This window comes from Cupressus sempervirens, chromosome 4 (assembly GCF_028749045.1).
Source record: "Cupressus sempervirens isolate cs-2001-9-10 chromosome 4, ASM2874904v1, whole genome shotgun sequence".
NCBI lineage: Eukaryota > Viridiplantae > Streptophyta > Pinopsida > Cupressales > Cupressaceae > Cupressus > Cupressus sempervirens.
In genome coordinates this window covers 351,642,056-351,656,132 of record NC_143121.1, presented here as the reverse complement: position 1 = coordinate 351,656,132, position 14,077 = coordinate 351,642,056, and the positions used below count along the sequence as shown (strand labels likewise).

General features: G+C 30.5%; 1 pseudogene; it reads left to right on the top strand.

Moving 5' to 3' along the window:
- The first annotated feature begins 10,991 nt into the window (after positions 1 to 10,991).
- LOC149561495 (3-hydroxy-3-methylglutaryl coenzyme A reductase 1-like) lies at positions 10,992 to 12,270 on the top strand (annotated as a pseudogene).
- Positions 12,271 to 14,077: the final 1,807 nt, after the last annotated feature.

Sequence of the window (14,077 nt, the reverse complement as noted above, 5' to 3'; positions counted from 1 at the left end):
ATATTAAATACTAATGATCTTACTATATAAGTTATGTACAATTTTATAATACTAACCCCAACTCTAATCATAACAACTTACTCTTGGCATAGAACACTATTTTGAATACACACTCCTTTAACCCTCACCAGTAATTATTTTCCTAATGAGCTAACTTAATGAAAATTTTACCATAATTAAACCCTAGAATAATGGTCCCCTAAACTCATTCTTAATACTAAACTAGGTAACCCTAAAATTAACCCTAGCTTCTGTAATCATGATAAAACATTATCCTCAAGAATGTCAACCCGAAAATCAAATTAATTTAACCTTACCAGGTAACATTTTAACTTTAAGTGTAACCCTAAAATTAACTTTAAGCTATTAACACTAACTAGATAAAGTTCTAACCATACTTCCTACTTATTTCCCTAGATAAAATTTTAATGCACAATCCTCACAATTTTCTTAACCCTAAATGATGGGCTAATTTATGAATCCTAACTAAAAAATTTAATCTGGATTTGTATGTGCTAACCCTAAACATTTAATCCTAAAGGTCCCTAAATATTATATGAAGTAATCCCTAACATTAATCTCATGATTTTAACAATATAACTATGTAGCCATGAAATTATAGTGAACCATAACATATTTACCTTTTAAAATCCTTGAGGTAATATTAAACCAAGTAACAGGTTAATTATATTAACCTAATCTACATTTAACACTAAATCAAGTTTAAACCTAATCATAATTCTACTTGTAACACTAACATAAGTCTCACACTGATATTAAACACTAATGATCTTACTATATTTAAGTTATGTACAATTTTATAAAACTAACCCTAACTCTAACCATAATAGCTTACTCTTGACATAGAACATTTCTATGAACACACATTCCTTTAACCCTAGCCCTAAATATTTTCCTAACCATAACTTAATGAAAATTTACCATGATTAAACCCTAGAATGATGGTCCCCTAAAATACATCTTATTACTAAACTAGGTAATGCTAAAATTAACCCTAGAACCATAATATAAGTTCCATAGTCATGATAAAACATTAACCTCGAGAATGTCAACCCTAATCAAATTAATTTAACCTAACCAGGTAATGTTTAACTTTAAACACATGTATTATTTAAGTTTTTGTGATCACAAAATTCAAGTTTATTAAATGTCATATTTTAATTTAGGATTACAAGTTCGCACATGTAGTACTATACATATGTTATGTTTGTTTCATGTTTACACATATTATATACATTTAATTTCATGTTTATAAAATTCTAGTTTCTTAAATGTCATTATACTTGATAAATTTCAAGTTTATTAAAGATTTCATATTTAAATTTAAATTTTAGGTTTACACATTATATACATGCAAGCATACTACTACATACATTGACCTTCACATTGGAGATCAACAACCTCATATCCCCCCGAGTAGTAGCCTCCTATCCAATTTGAGCGGCAGCCTCCTATACCCTTTGAGTAGTAGCAACCTCCTATCCCCCCTAAATAGCAACCTGTCCCCCCTCTAGCAATGTGTTATTCCCACATATCAGCATCCTATCCCACCCAAAATTCTCTATGATTTCAATAACCAAGACATTCATAGATTTCATGAATCTTTGGCTAGTGGCGCATGCTCTAGTGTGTATATTAGTACATGATGTTAGAGAATCTTACAAAATCTCACATATATTAGAGATTATATTCATTGTTTTGCTCCATATTCTGCACATACTATATAGATTGTCCTTGATAGTAAGAAATGGGATGTCTCTTCAGGGCTCTCACTATAGTAGGTACAAGGCTTAGTGCCCAAAGAGGTACTAAAGAGGAAATGTTTCCTTCTTTATCTTCCACTAAATTATGTGAAGGGGTATTCTCCCCTTAAGTGTACAGATCCACAAATGGTTGCACTTCTATACCCATGCTTCCTTACTACTCATGGTCATTATCCAAATTATGACCAAATTCAACTCTACTTTGCATGATAGCTTTATGCTGAGCTTTTCTTAGGTAAGGTGGTGAATTGCATGGATTTACCATCACATTTAGGATAGGGACATGGTAGACTAGTTGATAGGAAGCTAGGTTGTCCACCACTGACACATAGGTTAATTATCAAAGGGAGGACACCTTTTATTTCCCCTATATTATGTCCATTAGCGGATGAGGCCATGCATAGCACGCAGTTGCAAGGGGTGATTTAGGGAGTTGGAGAGATTTTCTCAGCTATTAGATCTATTTCTAGTGACAAGGTTGGTCAGTATTTGATGTCACATCGACATTCTAGATTATCATTTGGTGCTTTGTCTTTAGGAGATTTGTATAGTATAGTAGGCATTCCTTTACTGACTAGTTTAAAGGGTCTCACTAGAGTCTTGGCATGAGATACTATGAGTAATCCTGCTAAGGATCTATTATATTCATATAGATTCATATCAGACTATCTTGGCACACCTATATCAATTTTTTTCCATTATGTCCATGGTGGTATTGGGACACATCCTCAGCGACATTCCTCTCATTAATTAGGTAGTGCTCAATGTGATAGTACACATCATGATCCACCTACTAATCACTCTTTTGTTATAGAGGGATGTATACATACTAGTAAAGACCCTTCAGCCAATGTAGGGTAGGGTTAGAGTTTAGATACGAGCCTTGATGATGTTCACTTCAATTTTTTGGCATAGGATTGATGGACTTATTAACATGTGATGATTCTACTTCTACACCATCTCATCTAGTCAATCCACTTAGCTTATCATTATTAGGATATGTGCTAACCACCAATTATGGTAGCATAGATGGACAGATGGAGCTAGATGAGACCCAACAAAATTTATATATTGGTGGACATGATTTATGATAGGAAATCTGAGTATTATTAGATGCCACCATCTACATAGGTAAATCTATACATTTTTACATGTTCTTGTTAAAATTTCAATTGAACATTTGTTCATCTAATAATTTATGCATGTATACATATTGTGCCTTTGTAATTAAATACATGTCTTAATTTGATTTTTTGCACACATGTATATATGTATTATAGGGGGACATTCCTCTTTTTACTCCATCTTTGATGCTTGATCATGTACATTGTCAAGACTCATTCGATGATGTTAGTAGTGGATAGGTCAGTTTTAATTTTTTAAAATTAGACACATGAGTTTTAAATGTAATATATAGATTACATGCAATTTGTAAATTTAAAAGAGATTTAATTAAATATGAAATTATATACATTGACTTCACTTTCTCTTTCATATATATAGGGGTTAGTACATTCTAGTGAGCATCCTAATAGTTAGTCTTCAGACCACACTATGAGGAGTTGTCATGATGATAGTCCTACACCTGAAGATCTATAGTTTTTTTTTTTTTTTTTAATAGATTATTTGATCTAGACTTTCATCTAGATTATACATGTTTTTGTTATTTGTTATTTGATGTAGACTTTCATCCAGATTACACATGTTTGATGATTGACAAACATATTTACTATGTTCTTATATGTTAGATTTTGTTGGATTCTGTTAGATTATGTTCTTTTACATGTTAGACTATGTTAGATAATGTTCTATTATGTTGGATAATGTTCTATTATGTTAGATTAAATGTTAGATTATGCTTGATTATGTTATCTACTATGTTCTTTTACATGTTAGATTATGTTGGATAATGTTATATTATGTTGGATAATGTTCTAGTTATATTGGAAATTATGTTAGATTAGAAGGATTATTTTGGATTATGTTTGACATGTTAGATTATGTCAAGGATAATGTTCAATTGTCTTGGATATTGTGTTAGATTATGATAGATTATGTTGGATTATGTTTGATTACATGTTAGATTATGTTACATTATGTTGGTTTATGAAATTGATGTATATGTATATGAAATTGGTTAGAATTACAATTCGGTAATTAACTTTACATAATTCCTAATTCCTAATAATACCAGTTATATTTAGATATGATTAGGGTTATAGTTATGGTTAGGTAATTAACTTTACATAATTCCTACTTAACAAATCACAATTTAAACTTCACAAGTTAAATAAAAGAGTAAAAGTAATATATAATTAGTTATAAGTCCTAATTTCATCCCCTTAAGACACAAGTTTTAATTTGATCCCCTCAAGACAAGTGTTCAAATTTCTTCCTCTCAAGGCACATGTCCTAATTAGTTGCATACAAGTTCCTAATTGAACTATAATTAGTTATGAATCACAATTTAAGCTTCACAAGTTAAATGAGAGAGTAAAAGTAACATATAATTAGTTACAAGTCCTAATTTCATCCCCCTAATTTCATCCCCTTAAGACATAAATTCTAATTTGATCCACTTAAGACAAGTGTTCAAATTGCTTCCCCTTCAAAGACACATGTCCTAATTAATTTCATACAAGTTCCTAATTGAACTATAATTAGTTACGAATCACAATTTAAACTTCACAAGTCAAATGAAAGAGTAAAAATAATATATAATCAATTCAACCAAATTTCAAATTAAAAAAGATCAAGTTCGACCAAATTTTAGATTTCAAATAATTTAACCAAATTTCAGATTTTAAATAATTCAACAAGTTGTTTCTATCTCGTATCAAGTGGGTTAGCTTATTGCTGAATAATATTTAATATTTTCTCGTGATCATCAATATCAATCCTCCACTTATATATTTTAGGTCCTTTAACTAGATGAAGAGTTAGACTAATGGAAATAACATGGTTACTATACTGATATACCTTATTGTTAGGTTGATAATTAGTGACATGAATCTCATTCTTAAGTACTTTGTTTTACTTCAAATATGTTCCCCATACAACAATAGAACCTACATGCAGGTCAATCAAATAAGTCAATAAATTTGAATTCATAAAAAAACATAGATGTACCTATGGGAAACATAATTCCATCACTTATTTTAGTCTTTGTTAGCTTTTGTCTTTGTATGGTGCAATGCAATAAATAATAGTGAACACCTTCTATGTTTTCAGATTTTGTAATGACTGCAAAACCATTTTCAACACAAAGTATATGTATATACATTCTATGTGTCATGTGTATATATATATATATATAATTAAAAAAATTATGAAATACATACCAACTCTAATCAATCATGAAATATGGTCATAATCACTATAAATCAATGGAATATAATAATAGATTTCACCCTCAAACTCATTCGTAATGATAACATCTAATGAGACCAAAGTCCATTAACGTACATATCCACGTTCTTGTTTAATACAACCATCATAGTTTTCATCAATGCAATTAGGAAAAAAATATGAGTATTCTCTTGTCTACAATAACCACACATTACAATCTTTACTTATAACTAAATGCAATGATTGTGTCTTCGCTACCCTCTTGCATGCATTCATTGATCTTCTATTGAAACCTGAATGTAAGGTCCATACATACATATAAAAAAGAGAGTTTTAAACACTGTGTACCATAATTTTGTTATGATATAATGTATTAAATATAAAATTGATTCAATTATAATGTTTGAAACTTAATTTATAGCTAATACCTCCCAAAATGAAAACACTATGAATGGTATGACTCAATCCTCTTGTGATGACATGTTATCTATATTTGTTGGCACCATAAAATGTGTTTTGCACTACTCAACCACATCATGAGCATTATTAATGCAATATCCTTTAAAGTCCATTTTTTACGTTCTTAAAGAACATTTGATGCAAGTTCCTTTACCATCATGCTCACCCTTTCCATGTCCACTCTAAAAAAAAACTCCAAATGTATGGTATATTAAGGTATCGATGATTTCTACATAATGCATAAAATGGTCTAGCTAATTTAAATTGTGTCGCACATCCATCTGACCATACAAAATGTTTTTCCATTTTTATGCCTTTGTTTTTCAAATAATCAAAAAATGTCTTAAAATAATGCTGGACACAAAATGTGTGTCATGTTCTTTGTCATCATTAATGTAGACATGATACTCTTTTTTAATGAATTGTACCTGATCTGTACTTTCTACACCATCCAAATCAATTTGTGTATTTCAATAAGACACTTGAACCATAATAGTAACCTTCTCTATATAGTAATATTCTACTTGAAGTTCTTTTTCAAAAATGACTGAGTAATTCTCTGCAAAGTCAACAGTAGATAAAATTGTCCTGAGTGGGAAATTTTGTCTTAGTGTTTGAATTTATGTACTTATATCTCTTACATTTCACTATCCTTGTCATATCAATATCTTCATCTCTAAAACAAAATACGGTTAGGTTACCACATGTTTAATGAGTTTATCTTATGCAATTTATTTCCCCTATTGCATGATCATTTGGTTTGTCACATAAGATTGATGTTATGAATTGGCTCGGTCATTTCTGCATGAATTTTGAGAACCACCAATTTCTTCTATCATCTTTCAAAAATGTTTCAAAAATTTTTTTTATCTTCACAAAATAGGGTTTGAATCTTTCAAACATTGTTTGTCAAATGTTTGTGTCAAGATTTAAATTACAAAATGAGAGATAAAATTCATGTTGTGTAACATCCAACCAATGTTTTGTGTGTTGAAGATACTCCTTAGGCCCAATCCTTTGCTTGATGATATCTCTTTTATTTGGTGGAGGATGTGTATTATCAATCCTCAGTTGCATGGCTAAGTTCTTAACTATTTCCACAATCCTATTAGATTGAGGAACTCTACACATTAGCACCTAGTTTCCTTCTATTGTACTATCATCCAAATTGTTTCTCCTTTTTAGATAATGTAATATCATCTTTCAAATATACCCAAAATGAGATGAAAGTGAAGATATTTGTCTTATTTTCCATAATTTCTTATTTAAAATAGATGTTAGTAGCACTCTTCATACAATGGATCTATCTATAGATCTAGATTTCTTCCCAATGGAGTGTAAACCTTCCCTAATACTTTCAACACTATCTTTTTGTAGGTTGGAAGTATGCCTCATTTTTACACTTGTATCTATACCTAATGGTTTTAATAGCTCTTTTAATTCATCTTTCAAAAGTGAAATTGATAATAGTTGAGTTTTCTACACTATATCTAGATTCTAAAATTGTGCAATTATTTCTTTATACTTTTTATTCAATTTCCCCTTCATAGTATGTGTAGGTTAACTAACATATTCTCTCAATTTTTCCACACTCATTTCAATTAAATGATCTATGTTTCTATGATTAATTTTTCTCTTCAAACTTTAAGCTAGATCAACATTCTCATTTGTTGTTTGATCTTCGGCTACAAGGAAAATTAAAATAAAGAATTAAGATACAACTTTTCTTTAGGATCGACATATGTGTATATACATAACAAATAAACTATTAAATAAATTTTTTTCCTCATCAATAGATTTAGTTCTCCCTATGGGTGTTCCTTTGAAAAATCTCCTTATTTTTGGTTTAGATGCACTAGGATTAGTAGTCTCTAGTACTCTTTGTTTTCCAATCTACTCAGTAGTAGCAACTACCCTAGTCTTTGGCTTAGTAGGTGGTGGAGGAGATAGGGGTGTAACCATTTACTTCTCTTCATTTATTTTTTTCTTCCTCCTAGGTTGAGTGGTAACAATTGAGAATTTACACTTGTCTCCTTCTCCTTCATCTTCTACTTCCTCATCACCACTACCCTTTACTTAATCTTCTCCAAGACCTTGTGTAATCTGTAATGGTTCCTTGCCCTTTCCTAGGGTTCCTAGTTTTTCCTCTACGCCCTCAATCATTCTCTTTCTTTTCTTCTTTGAAGAAGCTATCTTAATATTTATAGTTATTCCAACCTTATCATCCTTTATCTTCCAAAAGGTTCAACCTTAGTGTCCACTAGTACAAAAACAATAATATGCAATTAAATAAACTACTAAAAACTGTATATAAGTGACTAAACTTAGTCGGGTAACTAATAGTAGTTAATATCCAATCATTTATAATAATACTAAATTTAGTACAAAACAATTTTAGTCAATTATTTTGATCATTGATTTAGTCACCATATTTAGTAGCATATGTAATCACATATTTAGTCATATGTTTAATAGGTAATTTAATCATATATTTAGTGGTGTATTTAGCTGTGTATTTGATCACATATTTAGTATATTTAATTACAAATTTAGTAGTATATTTAGTAGCATATTTAATAGTATATTTGATGATATATTTAGTCACATATTGAGTAGTATATTTAATAGCATATTTAGTCACATATTTAGTAGTGTATTTTTTGGTCAGAGTAGGGCATGATGGAATGTAATGACCATCCTCCTGCTTGTAAAATAGGCACTCTTCCATTGAGCTAGCACCATTTCAAGAATAATTATACAATGTGTAACTTCTACATCATCTTTTCTCTACACTGATGCAACTGGCATAATTAAAAGTATGTCAATAGTTGTGTTCTACTTGAAAAAATAATAAGTACTTTAAATATACTTCTTATTGTTAGAGAAATTCATCTTATCCTTGGCTAATCATTCCTAGTCTACTTGTATTAAAAGAAATCCATATAACTATAAGTTTTAATATTTGTTCCTCATTTTGGTACATACCATTTCTTCTATTCATTGCAACAAGTGTAAGTTTTATTAGATAAAATTAAAAAAAATCTAGCAAGAGGATGTAGAAAAACTATTGTTCAGAAAATCTTTGTTACTAAAATAATTTTTGAACACCTATCAATCATGATGTTGGATGTATAATAATAGATTTGATATGTATAAATGTTGTTCATAAAATAGACAAAAAAATTCCTCTTAAATGAAAATTACTTATAAAAGGATTTGGGGAAGACCTAACATACACATTGTTTAATGTGCAATATTAAATATTTTAAACTTAAAATATATCAACAAAAAAGTCTAAAACTTTGAAAGGATTATCTAAATCAATCAAATTTATAATTTTTTCTCAAAATTGAGGATATTACATCTTAAGTGCAATCAAGGGTGAGCAAGAATATACTTTAAGGAAGGATGGATTATTAAAAGACAATGTTTCAGATTTTTTACTGATTCCTCTATTTGACAATCATTTTTTCCTTGTTAGAATAGATTAAATACATTGGAAAATTTCTTATATATTTGATATTACTACAAGTACACCTTCCAATGGGATCAATTTGAGGTGAATTCATAGCGTATGAAGTGAGATAGAGAAAAATTACTAAAAGTTGTCCAGACATGGGTTAAATTCAAAATTTTCATTTTACATAATGAAAAAGGATATATAATTTAGTAAAATTGTGTATTTTAATGTATATGTTATAAATCCATCCTGCAAGCCAAATGATGGAGGTTTTTATATTAAAAGAAGATGCCCTAGGCTGACTTTCATTACAATTTTTATGTTAGTGTGACAACAAGTTATGCATTTGTTAATCTCAGCAGTTTGGATAAGGATCCAAAGGGCCCTTGAACTATGTGAAGGTTGTATGCAATTTGAAACACTCTTTCTAGTCAATTGATGAATGATCTATATTGGTATGATCTTCTATTCTTGGAATACAATATTTAAACTATATTAATACCATGACACTAAAATAAAATCTTTGATTGATTGCTAACATATTTTGAATATACGAAAGATTTCATGGGATTAAATAAGTGTGTAAGGAGGTTGAATGTTGTCTCTAGGATTGATTTGAAATTAATTTAAGTTATTTTAGAACTGTTTGTTGGAGCTCGCTAACATACTATATCATAATTATGATAATCATAATAAAGTTTCCTTTGATTTATGGTTGAGAGTCATCACCACTTTTAACTTCTGGATGCTACTTCTTCATGTGTGTAAAGTTGTTGCAATTTTTTTGGAAGGCCCCTTATTCTGGAAAATATTCAATTGCATATTGTAACAACCTTCCAATTGATTCAAACAATAATGAGCATTACCTTAAAGAAGTGATATACAAGATAAAGACATTGTGATATAATGAAGGGATCAAAATTATGTGAAAATAACAAGGAGCATGGAAATGATGAATGCTAAGAGCATAGTAGTCACCTCATGACTAAAAGGGAAGTCAAATGAATGCATATAATAGTTTTTCATTCCCCTATTATTTTTAGCACATAAAAATATAACAAAATTAGATATTGACTCGATGACCAAAAATCAAGCTATCACCATGAAAATAATACATTAAGTACAGATCTAATTTTGCGTTGATGTAGAAAAAGAAAATTAAAAAAATAGGCTACATTTTAAGTTAGTGCTTGAACACAAAAAAAATCAAGAAACACAATTCTAAATGTTAACTTTGTGTTGGTTACCTAGTCATTGTCCTGGCCATAAACACACCAATTAGAAATTTAGAATTTAAAATATAATTCTAACAAAAACTTCTTGTTCCTAACAATATTTTGGTATTAATAAGTAAATTTGGGGCTTGGAATGATTCCTTGGAACCAAAAATATTTAGCTTGCATAGGTTAGTTAAAAATTATGTATGATTAACTTATGTCACAGTCTCCATTGCAAATAAGAATTCTTTAATTAGACCAATCTTCATGTCTATATGCTACAACCCTTCCTTCATAGTTTTTTTTGTACCACCTAATAGAAAAGTGTGATAACCCAACAAATAGTAAGTACAATGTAGTTTCAATGCTCATTAGTCAACTAAGAAAAAAATGTACTTCACAAATGAATTTGTATTGTTAATTGTCACACTCAAGTATAGGACTATTACATGGTCAACATATCAATTAAAAGTCAATATCCTCGAAGACATATATAATAGATAAAATTATGTTAAACACCAAATTCATTAGCGCATCTTGCACTAAGAGATAACAAACATATTTATGTTCTTGTTTCTACTAATGGAAAACAACTTGGTGGTTCTATTCTTTATGTTTATCCGACAACATAAAATTATCTTCATAGTCATTCATCAACCTCATTCATTGTGCCTATAACACTACAAAAATTAATTTAACTACATCCAAAATTAAATTATTCCTCTAGGCCTTACCAACAAGGTCTTCTTTATGTTATTTTATTGCATCATATTCTTGATAAGGAGATGGAGGGAGAAGATCATAATGTCAATACCTCTCTAGGTTCTAATCTTTGGAGAGCTTGTGGCCAATATGGCTCAACTAGCTTCCTTTGTCTATCTTTTTGACTTTTTTAGAATTGGTTATATCCAAAAATTCATCAAGAAGAGAAATTATGGCTCTTGGGATGAGTTTGATAAGGAGGATTTGAATGATTGAATAATAGCTTGTTCGCTACAACAAAAGAAGAGAGTATTGTTAAGAAGCATGAGTTCCAACTCAAGGGACTTGCCTTCAGTGACAATAAAGATAGAGAAATAGCATCTACTATGTGTAATGGTATTGTGGCATCCTATTCACTTATATCCTCCCTTGGGAATTGTAAGAGCGTTGTCTTTGTGAGGAGCACATCAAAGCTCTTTACTAGGAGATCTCTTGATGATTTCCCTTGGAGGAATTTGTTTATCAGTCTATTCTTGGGAAATGTTATGAAATGCCTCTTAGATATATGTGAAAACCCCTATATGTGTAGCACAACCTTTATTAGTCAATGTGTTTGAGTACATGGTTCCTATGACAACCACAATACAAATAGAGGTTGTAAGGCCATTCTTATGAGTGGTAGAGCTACAAGCATTCTTCTTAGCGATGACATGACTAGGGCTCTTATCATTAGGTTTCAAAGTATAAAAAGAGATGCTAAATATCGAGTACTATCCTAAGGATCCTAGAAAATTTGAGCACATAACTAACATCTTCAATAGGAGTAGAAGATTTTCTAGGGTGCAAGGCAGAAAATGTGTAATTGCAGGAAAGAATTTTTATGTCACATCATGCTACTCCATTAGAGACACAATGGGAATGAACATGGTTTCTAATGGGGTTCAAAATTTGTTGGAATTTCTCTAGTTAGAGTTCCTGACATGGATTCTATGGGAGGATTCAATGGCCATGCTATGAACATTGTTTCACTTGTGTTCAATGCAATAGACCAAGATTTGGCCTTGAATGTAGAGTGCTCACACTACATTAACCTCATGGAGCTTTCCAATAGTGTCTAAATCTATATATGTTAGTTACCATTTCATGCATGGATTTGGAAATAGTGGGAAGTGGGACACAATTATATTTATAGGTAGTATGCATGAACGTGTTTGGAGTGAAATGAGCCAATGCTTCATCTCTTGGAACAAAAGCACAAAACTTGGCAATCCCAAAAATCTTATCTTACTACGAAAGTTAAATTTATGTACTCCTCTTCTATATATTTAATCTTCACTTTCTTTAGAAATTAAAATATATATATATATATAATAGAGAATGTAAGAAAAAACACGCGTCTACAACTTTAGAATACAAGGACATCACTTGCATACTACTTCAATTCAGAAATTGCTACCAGCACATAGATTCTAGGCTAATTTCATACTGATTACTATAGTCTTTTATTGCACCACTCAATAAATATTTCTATTGACCAAGTACAAAAGCATAATGTTAGCAAAAAAATCAAAACACACAAAGAAGAAATAGAGCATTTTAATTTTATTTTCTTAAAAAATCTTCATGATATGTTATACAACACCCAAATCTAAAATATCATGGAAATCATCCTTAGGCCAATGCATCCAATTGATCTATTATAATTTATCTATATGCAATAATTTTTTGAGTAGGTGTGAATCATGATGGTCAGGAACAACTACTATCAGGAACGACTACTATATGGAACAACTAATGTTGGGAATCACTATATGTTAAAGAATATACAAGCTTACTCCTAGAGATAGTAACCATGTATTAATATTTTAAAGTAATAGGAAGTAATTTGTAATTGGTAGTTGTAGGAAAGTTTAATCACTTTTTATGCTTCATGCCTTAGAAATAGTTTCCTACTATGACAGGAACCAAAAAGGTGATTTATATATAGGCAATTATATAGAAGTCAAAGATTAAAAATAGGTCAGCACCTATATTATATACAATGCTTGATAGAATGCATTAGCATTACAAACACTAAGTTTGTGTACTTTGGGCACAAAAATCTAAGGTAATCTCATAGTGAGCATTATAGCTCCCTGTGGATGCACTTGGATGTTCATCTACATGCAACAACAGGGAGCTGTAATGCACCATGTGAGCTTCCCCATGTACCTCACATTGTCTTGGCCTCCAAGTGATTCTACTTATATCCATGCACTGAGAAAAAGAGTCAGGTAACTTAAATAAATTCCATAAGTGTCACAACTGACTTTTTCATATGCCAAAATTCTTGATGTATCTATTGCCACATAGATTTATGGTAATTTCATATATGTGGAAACATGACTTGGTTAGGAAAACTAATTACTTTTCATAATTAGTTAGATTTAAATTATGATTTTATTCGAATAGATAAAGAAAAAGAAAACAAAAATAAAATGGGTCAGTTATACATATACAAGAACCTAGCAACTTAAGAAGGGGAGAAGAAATAGTTAAAGGGGATGGTGGAAGTGGAAGGAGAAGGGGGGAGGTACAAGATTGGGAGTAGATTGGGGGAAAGATTCCTCACCCTAATGGAAGAAGATGATTGAGACGAGCAAGACCAGTGGCTTTTCCCCAAGTAGGAAGAGAGCTTCCATTGATATCAGCATGAGTATTCACTGCAATAGCCTGGATATGGGATTTGGTAGCTGCAGCCTAGAACAAAGGAGGAAAATGAGCAAAACGAAAGATCAAACTTTAGAATTCTAGGTTCCATCTTTGGTTTTAATGAAAATGATCAACCAATTTAGGTTCAACACAATACTTCCTGTAAACTTGTAGTTGCTAAATAAAACATAGATTACTGTGTATGTTCTGTTCAATATATGTATATTATGTTCTATTAATGTTTTAAGTTGAGGAATGTTTATTGGAATGCTAGTCCACCTAAAATGTAAAAATGCATAATTAGTGTAAAACATTTCATATACTCGACAATCAAACTGGGGAGAATCGAGGCCAAAGATTTCGCACTAGAACAGTTGTTTCTAACCAAACTAAAGATCTGAAATCCATAGCCGCCT